The sequence below is a fragment of the Panthera uncia genome (genome assembly GCF_023721935.1).
Source record: "Panthera uncia isolate 11264 chromosome C1 unlocalized genomic scaffold, Puncia_PCG_1.0 HiC_scaffold_3, whole genome shotgun sequence".
NCBI classification, from domain to species: domain Eukaryota; kingdom Metazoa; phylum Chordata; class Mammalia; order Carnivora; family Felidae; genus Panthera; species Panthera uncia.
In genome coordinates this window covers 98,378,279-98,391,233 of record NW_026057584.1, presented here as the reverse complement: position 1 = coordinate 98,391,233, position 12,955 = coordinate 98,378,279, and positions in this window count along the sequence as shown.

Below are 12,955 nucleotides of genomic sequence, written 5' to 3'. Positions count from 1 at the left end.
GCTCAGTCGGTTGAGCGTCCGACTTCAGCTCAGGTCATGATCTCACAGTTCGTAAGTTTGAGCCCCACGTCGGGCTCTGTGCTGACCACTCAGAGCCTGGAGCCTGCTTGGGATTCTGTGTCTCCTCCTCTCTCTGCCCCTCCCCTGCTCATGCTCTCTCTCTGTCTCTCAATAATAAATAAACGTTAAAATTTTTTTAAAAGATATTTATTACTTTAAATTTAGAAAATCAGTCTCATTTCTCTAATTATTTTCTTGCTAACAGTTACAGACAAAGATAATATTATGAAATTTCTATTTTTCCTTTGGATAGTACAGCCAATTCAATCTAATTATAGCCCAGAAGTTGTTGTTAGGCAAAACTCATGGACTTTTCTTTACACCAGCAGGGAACTTCAAGGTTTATATCATACTTTACTTTCAACTATGACTAACACAGAGATAGTTTGTGATAGAAAGATTGTTTACTTCATCAGACATTTATCTTCAGATTCATTCATTCAACAAATACTTGCCAAATCACTCTCTAAACACAATGTTAGAAATAATCAGTAGGTATTTATTGGATTGATTAAGGTCATTCAATCAGTCATTCAACAAACAACCCTAACTAGCTGAGGCTGTCAGACTCTAGAACTGTGAAGGAAGACATTAAATTGTTAGGTTAAGTCAGTAGATTTGGGGACTCACAAACTAGTTTGCTATGTAGTAAGAAACAACGCATGTATTTTACATACTTCTAATAGGACCCAGTTAAATATATAAGGAAATAATTCTGCTTTGCAGCCTGTCTTTGAATAGATATTCAGTTTTATGTTTATTTACTTTCTGAGAGAGAGAGAGAGAGAGTGCAGGCAGGGAAAGGGCAGAGAGAGGGAGGGGGACAGAGGATCTGAAGTGGGTTCATTGCTGTTGGCACAATGTGGGACTCGAACCAGGAAATCATGACCAGAGCCGGTCTGACACTCAAGGGACTGAGCACCCAGTCGCCCTGATATTTAGCATTCTTAACTGTGACAACTGAACTCTGAACAATGAACTCACAGCAAACGATGAGTGCAACTTTCAGCTCTTCCTTCAGGTAGACTGAAAATATTGAGATGAATTAGCTTTGGTGTTCATATTTACACTCCTAGCTGCCTTCTCAGACAAAAATTTACATTAAATGGTTTCTGGTCCTACATATAATGAGGTTGGAAGTCACCACTGTGTCTTAACAAATAAAAAGCTGAACAGGTTGAAAAATCAACAATTCTTTTTGGACTCCTAAGAGAAAGGGATGCAGTACAAACCACTGCCCCCAGTACTGGAGAGACAAGGTGAATACAGGGAGTTGTGGCTTATCAGAGGAAAGACTCACAAGATGAAACCATGCAGGAACCAGAGCTGGAGCAGGAGCCCAAACTGTAATTGACAAATTGCTCAAGGCTCAGTGTGGATCAGTCTAAGTTAAAAGCCTCTTTACCCACAATATTATACCGCCAGATCAGCCAGGTCCTCATAGTAAATGTGGGAGAAAAATTCCTTCAGGCTTGCAGCAGGGGGAGGGAAAGCAGCCATTAAAACAAATGTTCATTTATTTATTTTGAGAGAGAAAAGGGAATGGGGGCAGGGGACTGGCAGAGAGAGAGGGAGAGAGCGAATCCCAAGCAGACTCTGCGCTGTCTGTGCACACTGTCAGTGCAGAGCCTTATGCGGGGCTCGAACTCATGAATCAAGATCATGACCCGAGGCGAAATCAAGGGTCAGACACTTAACTGACCTAGCCACCCAGGCACCCCAGCCCTTTCTGAAACACACCAGAGCACTCTGTTCATTTCCACAAGATCTGCCCTCAGAGAAATCTAGTTAACCAGAGCCCGACCTGCTGAAGTATTATCTGAGCCTAATGGACCTAGGAAGGGAAATAACCAATTCCAGTCCACTGTACCTGTGCTGTCCAACCTACAGAGAGAAGAAAAAGAAAGTGAAAAGTACTTGTGAAGTTCCCAGGTCAGAGGCAAAAGCTCACCAAGATACTGAGACCTACTCACTGGCTATAGAATGCTTCCCCCATCACACATTACTAAGGGCCAATTTACAGCAGTAAAAGGCAATTTTTTTCAGTACATAACAGAATGTCCAAGGACCATGGAACAACTACAAAATATGTAATGTAAACGTTATGAGAATACTAGAAGAAAAAAGAGAGAAAGAAGCAGAAGAAATATTTGAAACAATAATGACTGAGAATTTCCCCAAATTAATGTCAGATATTTGGAAAACCCAAATAGTCTCTTATTCTTAATTAATCTAACTTCCTCATTTTCAAGTCTGCTCTTCCTGAAATTAATAAAACTAATCCTGCTTTCTTTTGATTAGTGTTAACATGACATATTTTTTTCCTTCAATTTATTTATAATCTAAATGTGCTTTTATATTTTAAATAGTTTCTTGTAGGGCCCCTGGGGGGCTCAGTCAGTTAAGTGTCTGACTTTGACTCAGGTCATGATCTCATGGTTCCTGAGTTTGAGCCCAGCGTCAGGATGTGTGCTGACAGCTCGGAGCCTGGAGCCTGCTTTGAATTCTGTATCTTCCTCTTTCTCTGTCCCTCGCCCACTCACACCCTGTCTCTCTCTCAAAAATAAATAGAGATTTAAACAATTTGTAATGGTTTCTTATAGATAACATGAAGTTGGGTGGTGGTTTTTGATGGCACATTTAGACCATTAACTTCAAAGTTATTATTGATATAGTTGGATTAATATCTATTATATTTGTTACTATTTTCTGTTTGGTGAACTTGTTCTTGGTTCCTATTTTTGTTGTCTTTGCCTTTTCTGTCTTTTGTGGTTTAACTGAACAGTTTGTATGATTCTATTTTTAGTTCTGTCATATCAATTATAAGACTTTTTTTTTAATAATGGTTGCCTTAGAGAGTTTGCATACACATTTATAACTAACCAAAACATCTTTTTAATAACACTATATCACTCCACAGGTTGTGTGAGTACCAGAAAAAAATGAAGTAATCCTATTTCTTCCTTTTTGTCCCTTGAATTTTTACTGTCATTTATTTCACTTATATATAGGCATACATTTTGCATAAGATATACACATAAGCATATATCTGTTAGATGAATTAAGACTACGATAAATACAAGTTTTTATTTTTTTTCCTATTTATTCCTCCTTTGATCCTCTTCCATTATTTATGTATGCTCAGTTTTCTGACCTGTATCATTTTTATTCTCTCTAAAGAATTTAATATTTCTTGCAAGTCAGGTCTACTAGCAACAAAGTGCCTCAATTTTAATTTTTCTGAGAAAGTGCTGGATAATGTATTCTATAGATGTCAATTACGTCCAGATGATTGATGGTGTTGTTGAGTTCAACTATGTTTTTAATGATTTTCTGCCTTCTAGATCTGTCCATTTCTGAAAGGGGGGAAGTAAAGTCTCCAACTGATAGTGGACTCATCTATTCCTCCTTGTACTTCTATCAGGTTTTACCTTAGGTAGTTTGATGCTCTGTTATTTGGTGTGTATACATTAAGTATTGTCTTCCTGGAGAATTGTCCCTACAGCATACATCACCCAACAACAGAGGATCCACATTTTTCTCAAGCTTACATGGATCACATTCTGTGCCATAAAACACATCTTAAGGAATTTAAAAGAAACAAAATCATACAGTGTCATACCAAAATCATACCACAATTGAGTTAAACTAGAAACCAATAACAGGAAGTTAACTGGAAAATGTGAAGATTAAAAGTGTACTTTGAAATGACACAGAAGTCAAGGAAGAAATCTGAAGAAAAATTTTAAAATATTTTTAACTAAATAAAAATAAAAACACAACATAGAAATGTGTGAGAAGCAGTAATAGTAGGAGTTAGAGGGAAATTTATAGCACTGAATGCATATATTAGGAAAGAAGAAAGATCTAACGTAAGTAATCCAAGTTTCTACCTGAAGAAACTTGAAAAAGAAAAGCAAATTAAATCCAAAGAAAGGAGAAGAAAATAAGTAATAAGAATTAGAGAAGAAATCAGTAAAACTGAATACAGAAAATCAATGGAGAAAATCAATGAAACCAAATGCCGATTCTTCAAAAAAATCAAGAATTGGTGCTCCTGGGTGGCTCAGTCAGTTGAGCGTCTGACTTTGGCTCAGGTGATGATCTCATAGTTCATGAGTGTGAGCCCCCATCAGGCTCTGTGCTGACAGCTCAGAGCCTGGACCCTGCTTGGGATTCTGTGTCTCCCTCTCTCTTTGTCCCTCCCCCACTTGCATGCATGTGTGCGTGCTCTCTCTCTTTCTCTCTCTCTCAAACATAAACAAACATTAAAAAAACAATTTTTAAAAAAAGACCAAGAAAATTGATTAGTCTCTAGGCAGGCTAACTAAGAAAAAAAGAGAAGACATAAATTATTAATATCAGAAATGGAAGAGCAGACATCACTACCTATCCCATGTAAATCAAAGGATAATAAGGAACACTATGAACAACTCTGCCCCCACAAATCTGATAATTTAGATAAAATGGACCAATTCCCTGAAAGACAATCTGCAAAAATTCACATGAGAAGAAACATACAAGCTGAATAGGCCCATATGTATTAAATAAATTCAATCTATCATTAACAAACTTCCAAGACAGAAAAAAAACATCATGCCCAGATGGGCTTACTGATTAATTCTACCAGATTTTAAAGGTAGAAATTGTACTAAATCTATAATATATTTCAGAGGATAGAAGCATAAGAAATACTTCCATGGACTAGCATTATTCTAATACCAAAACCAGACATAAACATCACAAGAAAACTACAGATCAATATCTCTTATAATCATAGATGTAAAATCCTTTACAAAATACTAACAAATTTAATTCAACAATATATAAAAGAATTGAAAAAATATATATATACCATGACCAAGTAGAATTCATCTCAGGTATGCAAAGCTGGTTCAACATTTAAAAATAAATTGATATGTAACTCACCAAATCAGTAGGGTAAAAAAGAAAAATCACATGATCATGTCAATAGAGCAGAAAAAGCATTTTGCAAAATCTAATACCCATTCACAATAAAAACCCTCAGTAAACTAGGCATACAGAAAAAATGTTTCCACACAATGAAGGATACCTATAAAAAAAATCAGTTAACATTATACGTACTGGTGAGAAACTTGAAGCTTTCTCACTAAGATCGCTTACAAGGCAAGGGTGTTCCCTCCAACCACTCCTTTTCAACATCATGCTTGAAGTCCTTGTTAATACAATAAGTCAAGAAAAGGAGAAAAGGTATAAAGATTGAAAAGGAAAATACAGAACTCTCCTTGTTAAAAAAATGACATGATCATCTATGTAGAAAATTCAAAGGCACTGACAAAAATCTCCTGAAACTAATAATTGAGAATATCAAGGTTGCCAATTCCAAGGTTAATATACAAAAGTCAGTGCTTTCTTATGTAACAACAATGAACAAGAACAAATAACAATACCACTTATGTTAGCAGCCCCAAAATTAAATACTGAAATATAAACCTAAAAAAATGTACAAGATTTGTATGCAGTATACTACAAAACTCTGATAAACAAAATCAAAGAAAATAAATAAATAAATGCAGAGATTTTCCATGTTCATAGATAGAACGACTCAATATTGTCAAGTTGTCAGCTCTTCCCAAATTGATATATAGATTCAAAGCAATCTCAATCAAAATTCCAGCTAGTTATTTTGTGGATATTTACAACAAATTTTATCTGGCAGGGCAAAAGACTCTGAATAGCCAACATTAATATTAAAGGAGAACAAAGTTGGAGGACTGATACTGCTCAACTTCACGACTTATTTTAAGCTATAGTAAATGGGATACTGTGGTGCTGATGAGAGAACAGACCAATATATCAATGGAGCAGAATAGAAAGCCAAGAAATAAATTTCCATAAATATGGTAAAGGAACAAAGGCAATCCAATGGAGCAAAGATAGCCTCTTTGACAAACGGTGCTGGAACAACTGGGCATCCACGTACAAAAGTAAGTAAATAATAATAATCTAAACACAGAACTCACAGTCTTCACAAAAATTAAAATAGATCACAGGCTTAAATGTAAAAGGCAAAAGCATAAAACTTTTAGAAAACAACATAAAAGAAAACTTGGATGAACTTGGGTATGGGAATGCTTTCTTAGATATAACACCAAGGACTTGACCCATGAATAAAATAACTGAGAAGGTGGACTTTGGGAAAATTAAAAACTTACGCTCTGTGAAAGACACTGTCAAGAGAATAAGACAAATCACAGACTGGGAGAAAATATTTGCAAAAGACGTATCTGATAAAGGGCTGTTATACAAAATATACAAAGAACACTTAAAACTCTGTAAGAAAAGAAACTAGATTAAAAAATGGGGCCAATGAATTTAACAGAAAAAGAAGCTATATAGATGGCAAATAAGTATATGAAAAGATGTCCCATATCATATGTCATCACAGAAATGCAAACTAAAGAACAATGAAATCCACTATATGCCTATTAGAATGGCCAAAATGCGGAACACTGATACCAACAAGTGCTGACAAGAATATGGAGCCACAGAAACTCTCATATATCTCTTATGGGAATGCAAAATGATACAGCCAATTTGAAAAACAATCTGGCAGTTTCTTGTAAAATTAAACATATCATTAACATATGAACCAGCATATGAACCTTCCTATTTACCCCAAAAAGCTGAAAACCTATGTCCACATAAAAACCTGCACAAGGATGTTGATAGCAGATTTATTCATATATGCCTAAACTTGGAAGCAACCAAGATGTCCTTCAGTAAGTAAATGGACAAACTGGTGCATGTAAGTAATGGAATATTATATTTAGCACTAAAAAGAAGTAAGCTGTTAAAGCTATGAAAAGACATGGAAAAACATAAAATGCACATTACTAAATGAAAATAGCTACATACTGTATGTTTCCAACCATATGGCATTCTGGAAAAGGCAAAACTATAGACTATAAAATCAGTAGTCAATAGATGTGGAGAGTTGAACAGGTGAAGCACAGAGAATTTTTAGGGCATTAAAAATATTCTGTATTGGGGCGCCTGGGTGGCTCAGTCAGTTGAGCGGCTGACTTCGGCTCCTGTCATGATCTCACGGTCCGTGAGTTCAAGCCCCGCGTCGGGCTCTGTGCTGATGGCTTGGAGCCTGGAGCCTGTTTCGGATTCTGTGTCTCCCTCTCTCTGACCCTCCCCCGTTCATGCTCTGTCTCTCTCTGTCTCAAAAATAAATAAATGTTAAAAAAATATTCTGTATTATATTACAATGATGGATATGTCATACATTTGTCAAAACCCATAGAATATACAACATTAACAGTGAACTCTAAGGTAAACTATAGACTTTGGGTGACTACATCCTGTCAGCTGTAGATTAATTAAAACTTGGTAAAAATGGTTAGAGAGGGAGGGAGCCAAAACATAAGAGACCCCTAAAAACTGCGAACAAACTGAGGGTTTATGCGGGGTGGGAGGGAGAGGTGGGTGGGTGATGGGTATTGAGGAGGGCACCTGTTGGGATGAGCACTGGGTGTTGTATGGAAACCAATTTGACAATAAATTTCATATTAAAAAAATAATAATAAGTAAATAAAAATGAAAAAATAAATAAATAAAACCTGGTAAAAATATGTGTTATTTTGGTGAGTGGTGTTAATGATAATTGGCGGGGGACAGAGGGGGGTTCCTGAATATGTGGGGATAGAGAACATATGGAAAATCTCTGTCTTTTCCTCTCAATTTCCTCTCAATTGTTGTAAACCTAAAACTGCTCTTTAAAGAAAAAGTCTTAAAAAGAAGAATAAATAATTCTGTTTTTCTCACATGTGAAGAGATACTGCCTGCTACATTCCAGAGATTGAGCTAGTGAGGAATCCCAATTCATTCCTGACATCGACCAGAGGTAGGTAGAAAGACAAACATCAAAGTAAGTTGTGTCACTATTTCAACTATGTCAAAAAATGAACGTAGTTGATTATGTTGATAATTATTCAATGTAATTGCATAAAAAGACAATGTTCCAAATAAGCCTGAAGGAAGAAGACAAAGCTATCATTATTCATGCATGCAGTGAGTGAGTTTTTAGACTGAAGTCAGTTGTGATTTATCTGAGTCTATACCAGTTTAGACACTTAATATTTGGTATTTGTTATGGGATTTAAATGTTTTTAAATTATATTATTTATTTTGAAATAAGTGTAGATTCACATGCCTTTGAAGAAAAAATAAGGAGTGATACCACGTACACTTTACCCAATTTCTTGCAATGATAACATCTTCTAAAATTCTATTACAAGAACACAAACATATGCAGAGCATTTCCACCACAAGGACCCCTCATGTTGCCCTTTTACAGGAACAAGCATTTCAATCTTACGCCCTAATTAACTGCAGACAACCACTTATATATTCATCGTTTCTATAATTTTTCCATCAATATTATGTAAATAAAATTATACAGTATATAATATTTTGGGATTGGCTTTTCTTCATTTAGCATAATTCTCTGGATATCCATCCAAGTTGTTGCATGAATTAGTAGTAATTCTTTTTTTTTCCTTAGTAGTATTTATGGTGTGAATGTACCACAGTTTGTTTAACAATTAACTTGTTGAAAAACATCTGAGATCTTTCTATATCTTAGCTATTACAAATTAAGCTGCTATAAATATTTGTATACAGGTTTTTGTGTCAACATAACTTCTCATTTCTCTGGAATAAAAGCCCAGGGATAAAACTAAATAAAACTAAATATGTAAATATGATAAGTGAAAACTTACACTTTTAAAAACCTGCCAAAGTGTTTTCCAGAGTAACTACATTATTTGATGTTCCCACTAGCATATATGCATGATCAGACTTCTCTGTATAGTCACCAGAATTTGGTGATGTCACTATTTTTTACTTTAGCAATTCTGAGGATGTGCTGTGGTTTTAGTTTGTATTTCCCTAATGGTTGTGATGTTGAACAACTTTTTATGGGTTTATTTGCCATCTGTGTGTCTTCTGTGAAATGTCTCTTCATGTTTTTTGTCTGTGTTCTGATTGGATTGTTGTTTTACTATTGAGATTAAAGTTTGTAATATGTTCTAGGGACTAGCTCTACTAAGACATCTGAATTACAACTACTTAATAAAAATCTGTAGCTTGCCTTTCTATCCACTTAATGACGTTTCAGGCAGAGTAAAGATTTAATTTAATGAAGTCCAGTTTAACAAGTTTTCCTTTTAAGGATCATGCTTTGGTTACAAGTCTAAGAATTCTGTGTCTACCCCTAGTTCTGAAGATTTTATTATACATTTTTTTAAGTTTATTTATTTATTTTGAGAGAGAGAGAGACAGACATAGTGAGCAGGGAAGGGGCAGAGAGAGAGAGGGAGAGAGAGAATCCCAACAGGCTCTGTGTTGCCAGTGTGGAGCCCGATGTGGGCCCAAACCCACAAACTGTGAGATCATGACCTGAGCTGAAACCAAGAGTCAGACGCTTAACTGACTGAACGACCCAGGTGTCCCCATACTTTTTTTTTTTTCAAATATTTTAGGATTCTTCTTTATTTTTCCTTCATTTGTTGAAAAGGCTATCTTTTCTACATTTTTTTTTCTTGCACCCTTGTCAAAAATCACCCAAATATATTTGTGTGGGCCTGTTTTTGGTTAAACTGAATTTTATCTTGAGAAAATAGCACTATTTCACTCATTTTATCTATTATTTTCCTGTTTTCAATTTTATTTTTCTGCTCTTTGTTATTCCTTTCCTTCCACTTGCTTTGGATTTATTTGGCACTTCTTTTTCTAGGTTCTTAAGATGGTTGGTTAGATTGTTGATTTGGGTCTTTGCTCTGAATCTAAAGCATGCATTTAGTGCTGTAACTATCTCTGTCAGCAGTACTGCCTTACTGTTTCCAGATATTTCGATATATTTCCATGTTCATTAAGTTCAGTGTATACTTTTATTTCTTTTCTGTCTGCCTCTTTTATTTTTTAATGTTTATTTATTTTTGAGAGAGAAAAAGAGAGAGTGCAAGCAGGGGAGGTACAGAGAGAGAGAGACACAGAATCCAAAGCAGGTTCCAGGCTCTGAGCTGTCAGCATAGAGCCCTATGCAGGGCTCAAACTCTTGGAGCCCGAGATCAAGACCTGAGCCAAAATTGCCACTTAACTGACTGAACCACTCAGGTGCCCCTCTGTTTTCCTCTTTGACTCATGGATCATTTAGGAATGTGTTGTTTAGTGTCCAAGTATTTGGAGATTTTCTTGTTATTTTTCTATTACTGGTTTCTAGTTTTATTCCTTTGTAGTCAGAGTATGTACTTGGTATGATTGGAATTCCTTTAAATTTGCTGGAATGTGTTTTATGATCCAGTGTATGGCCTATGTTGGTGTATGTTCTGTAAACACCTAAAAATAAAGCATATTCTTGGGATGCCTGGGTGGCTCGGTCGGTTAAACGTCAGATGTCGGCTCAGGTCATGATCTCACAGTTCATGGGTTCAAGCCCTGCATCAGGCTCTGTGCTGACAGCTCAGAACCTGGAGCCTGCTTTGGATTCTGTGTCTCCCTCTCTCTCTCTGCCTTTCCCCCACTCACGCTGTTTCTCTCTCTCTCCCTCTCTCAAAAATAAACAAAAAACTAAAAAATAAAGCATATTCTGACATTTTTGGTGAATATTCCGTACATGTTTGTTAGATCCCCTCAGTTGACGGCGTTTTTCACTTTTTTTTTTAATATCCTGACTGATTTTCTGATTAAATAGGTCTATCAACTGTTGAGAGAGGGGTGCTAAAGTTTCCAACTACTTGGTGAATATATCTATTTTCCTTTTAATTCCATCGGTTTTTGCTGCAAATATTTTACAACTCTGTTGTTTACTGCATAACACTTTTACAATTGTTATGTGTTCTTGGTAGATTGATTTTTTTTTGGTCATCCTTTCTCTAATAATTCTCTAATAATAGACTTTGTCCTATAGTCTTCTTTACATGATGTTAACATAGCTACTCTTGTTTGCCTTTGATTAATTTTGGCAAAACATATCTTTTGTATCCTTCAACCTGCATACTTCTTGTATTTGAAGTGAGATTCAGATACTATAAAGTTCAGTCATATTTTTTAGTTTACTCTCCCCATCTTTGTCTTCTAATTGGCTCATTTAAACAATTTACATTTAATAAAATTATTGATATGTTAATATCAATGGCTTAAGCTTGCCATTTTAAAAAACTATTCACTTTGAGAGAGAGATAGAGAGTGAGTGGGACAGGGGCAGAGAGAGAGGGAGACAAAGAATCCCAACCTGGCTCTGTGCTGTCAGCACAGAACTCGACGTGGGGCTCAAACCCACAAATGGTGAGATCACGACCTGAGCCGAAATCAAGTCAGATGCTTAAATGACTGAGCCACCCACGTGCCCCTAAGTTTGCCATTTTATTTTGACCTTTATGTTTCTTTCTGCTCTCTCGCTCATCTTCCTATGAGTTACCTGAACATTTTTTATGACTCCATTTTGATCTATTATTCACACAAACTCTTTTTTCCCCTTCATCTTATCCTTATATATCTGAAGACATGACATAACAATAAGAGTAAGAGGGAAAACTAGAGAGTTTAATGAATTGAGTCTTGTAATTCAACTCCATTAATATTCCAGTTAGTGAAAAGTGCAAAATTTAGGATTAATTTAATTAGGGACATATGACACATCTGTTGTTTGCTTCAAGTAAAAAGAGAACAACTTGTTCACTCAGCCTATTGTAATGTCTAATTCCCAACAGACTCTTGTCTCTTCTTTTCTTTTACTTTTTTTTTTTTTTTTTTACCCTGGAAGAAAGCTACCCTACAATGATCTTTGAGCAATGGGTAAGTTTAAAGTTAATATCATCCAAACAGCTATTGTATAGTGTATAGCCTTATAGCCACCAACTAATTTTATAATAAAATTTTTGTTATATTTGCTTTATCACATGTTCTATCCATCTCTCAATGTCTCTGTCCAACCATCAGTCAAGAAAGAGTTTTTATCTACTCTATTATGCTACCTTTCATTCATCATTAAAAACATTCTAGGAGGTCCATAGGATTCTAAGTATCCATCTCATCATAAATCCGGCATTCAGAATTGGTCCCTAAAGAGCTATGGAAGAATGAATGGATGGATAGACATGTGTGGGGATATGAGAGGATAAAAGGACAGAATGAAACCATGGAGGGTAGATTTAAAATTAAGCTCTTCTAACTCTTCTCATCCATTTCCCTTCATCCTGTGAATGTCTCACTTTGCCAATATGTTGCAATCTAAAATAGAAAAAGGAAATAAAGAGTGTATATTTTCTAACACTTTAAAATACTACACACAAATTATGATAGTAAAAACATCATCATCATCATTGTTGTCATCGTGATTGATCATGATTGATATTTTTGTGATTAACTGATTTCATCCTCAAATTATACCCTAAATTATAAAGGAGGAAATCATGGCACAAAGACATTAAGCAACTCTTGCATATCTCACATAAGAAATGTGCATATATCCTCTATATTCCTCTTCTGATAACTTTCCTTTAGTCACTTTGTGAACACCTCTCAAAGACCTGTTGCTCAGGACTTGTGTTTTTGTTACTTGTGAAGACATACTGCTTTGTTTTCCTTGGAAATTAAAATGTAGTACTATTAGCGAATTAAGATATACAAATGATGATTCCTTACAAATTGGACCGTCATCTAAAAATGCTTCAGAATGCTCTAATTCTAAGCACAGAACCAGCATGGCAATGGCTCCTTTCTTTGGTTTACCTGAAATTTTTTAAATAATTCTATTTTTATATGTCTATAGTGTTTTCCTTACGATGACTACTATAGATTCTTTATCAGATAATATCATCTCAATGTTGGCACATTTTGATTA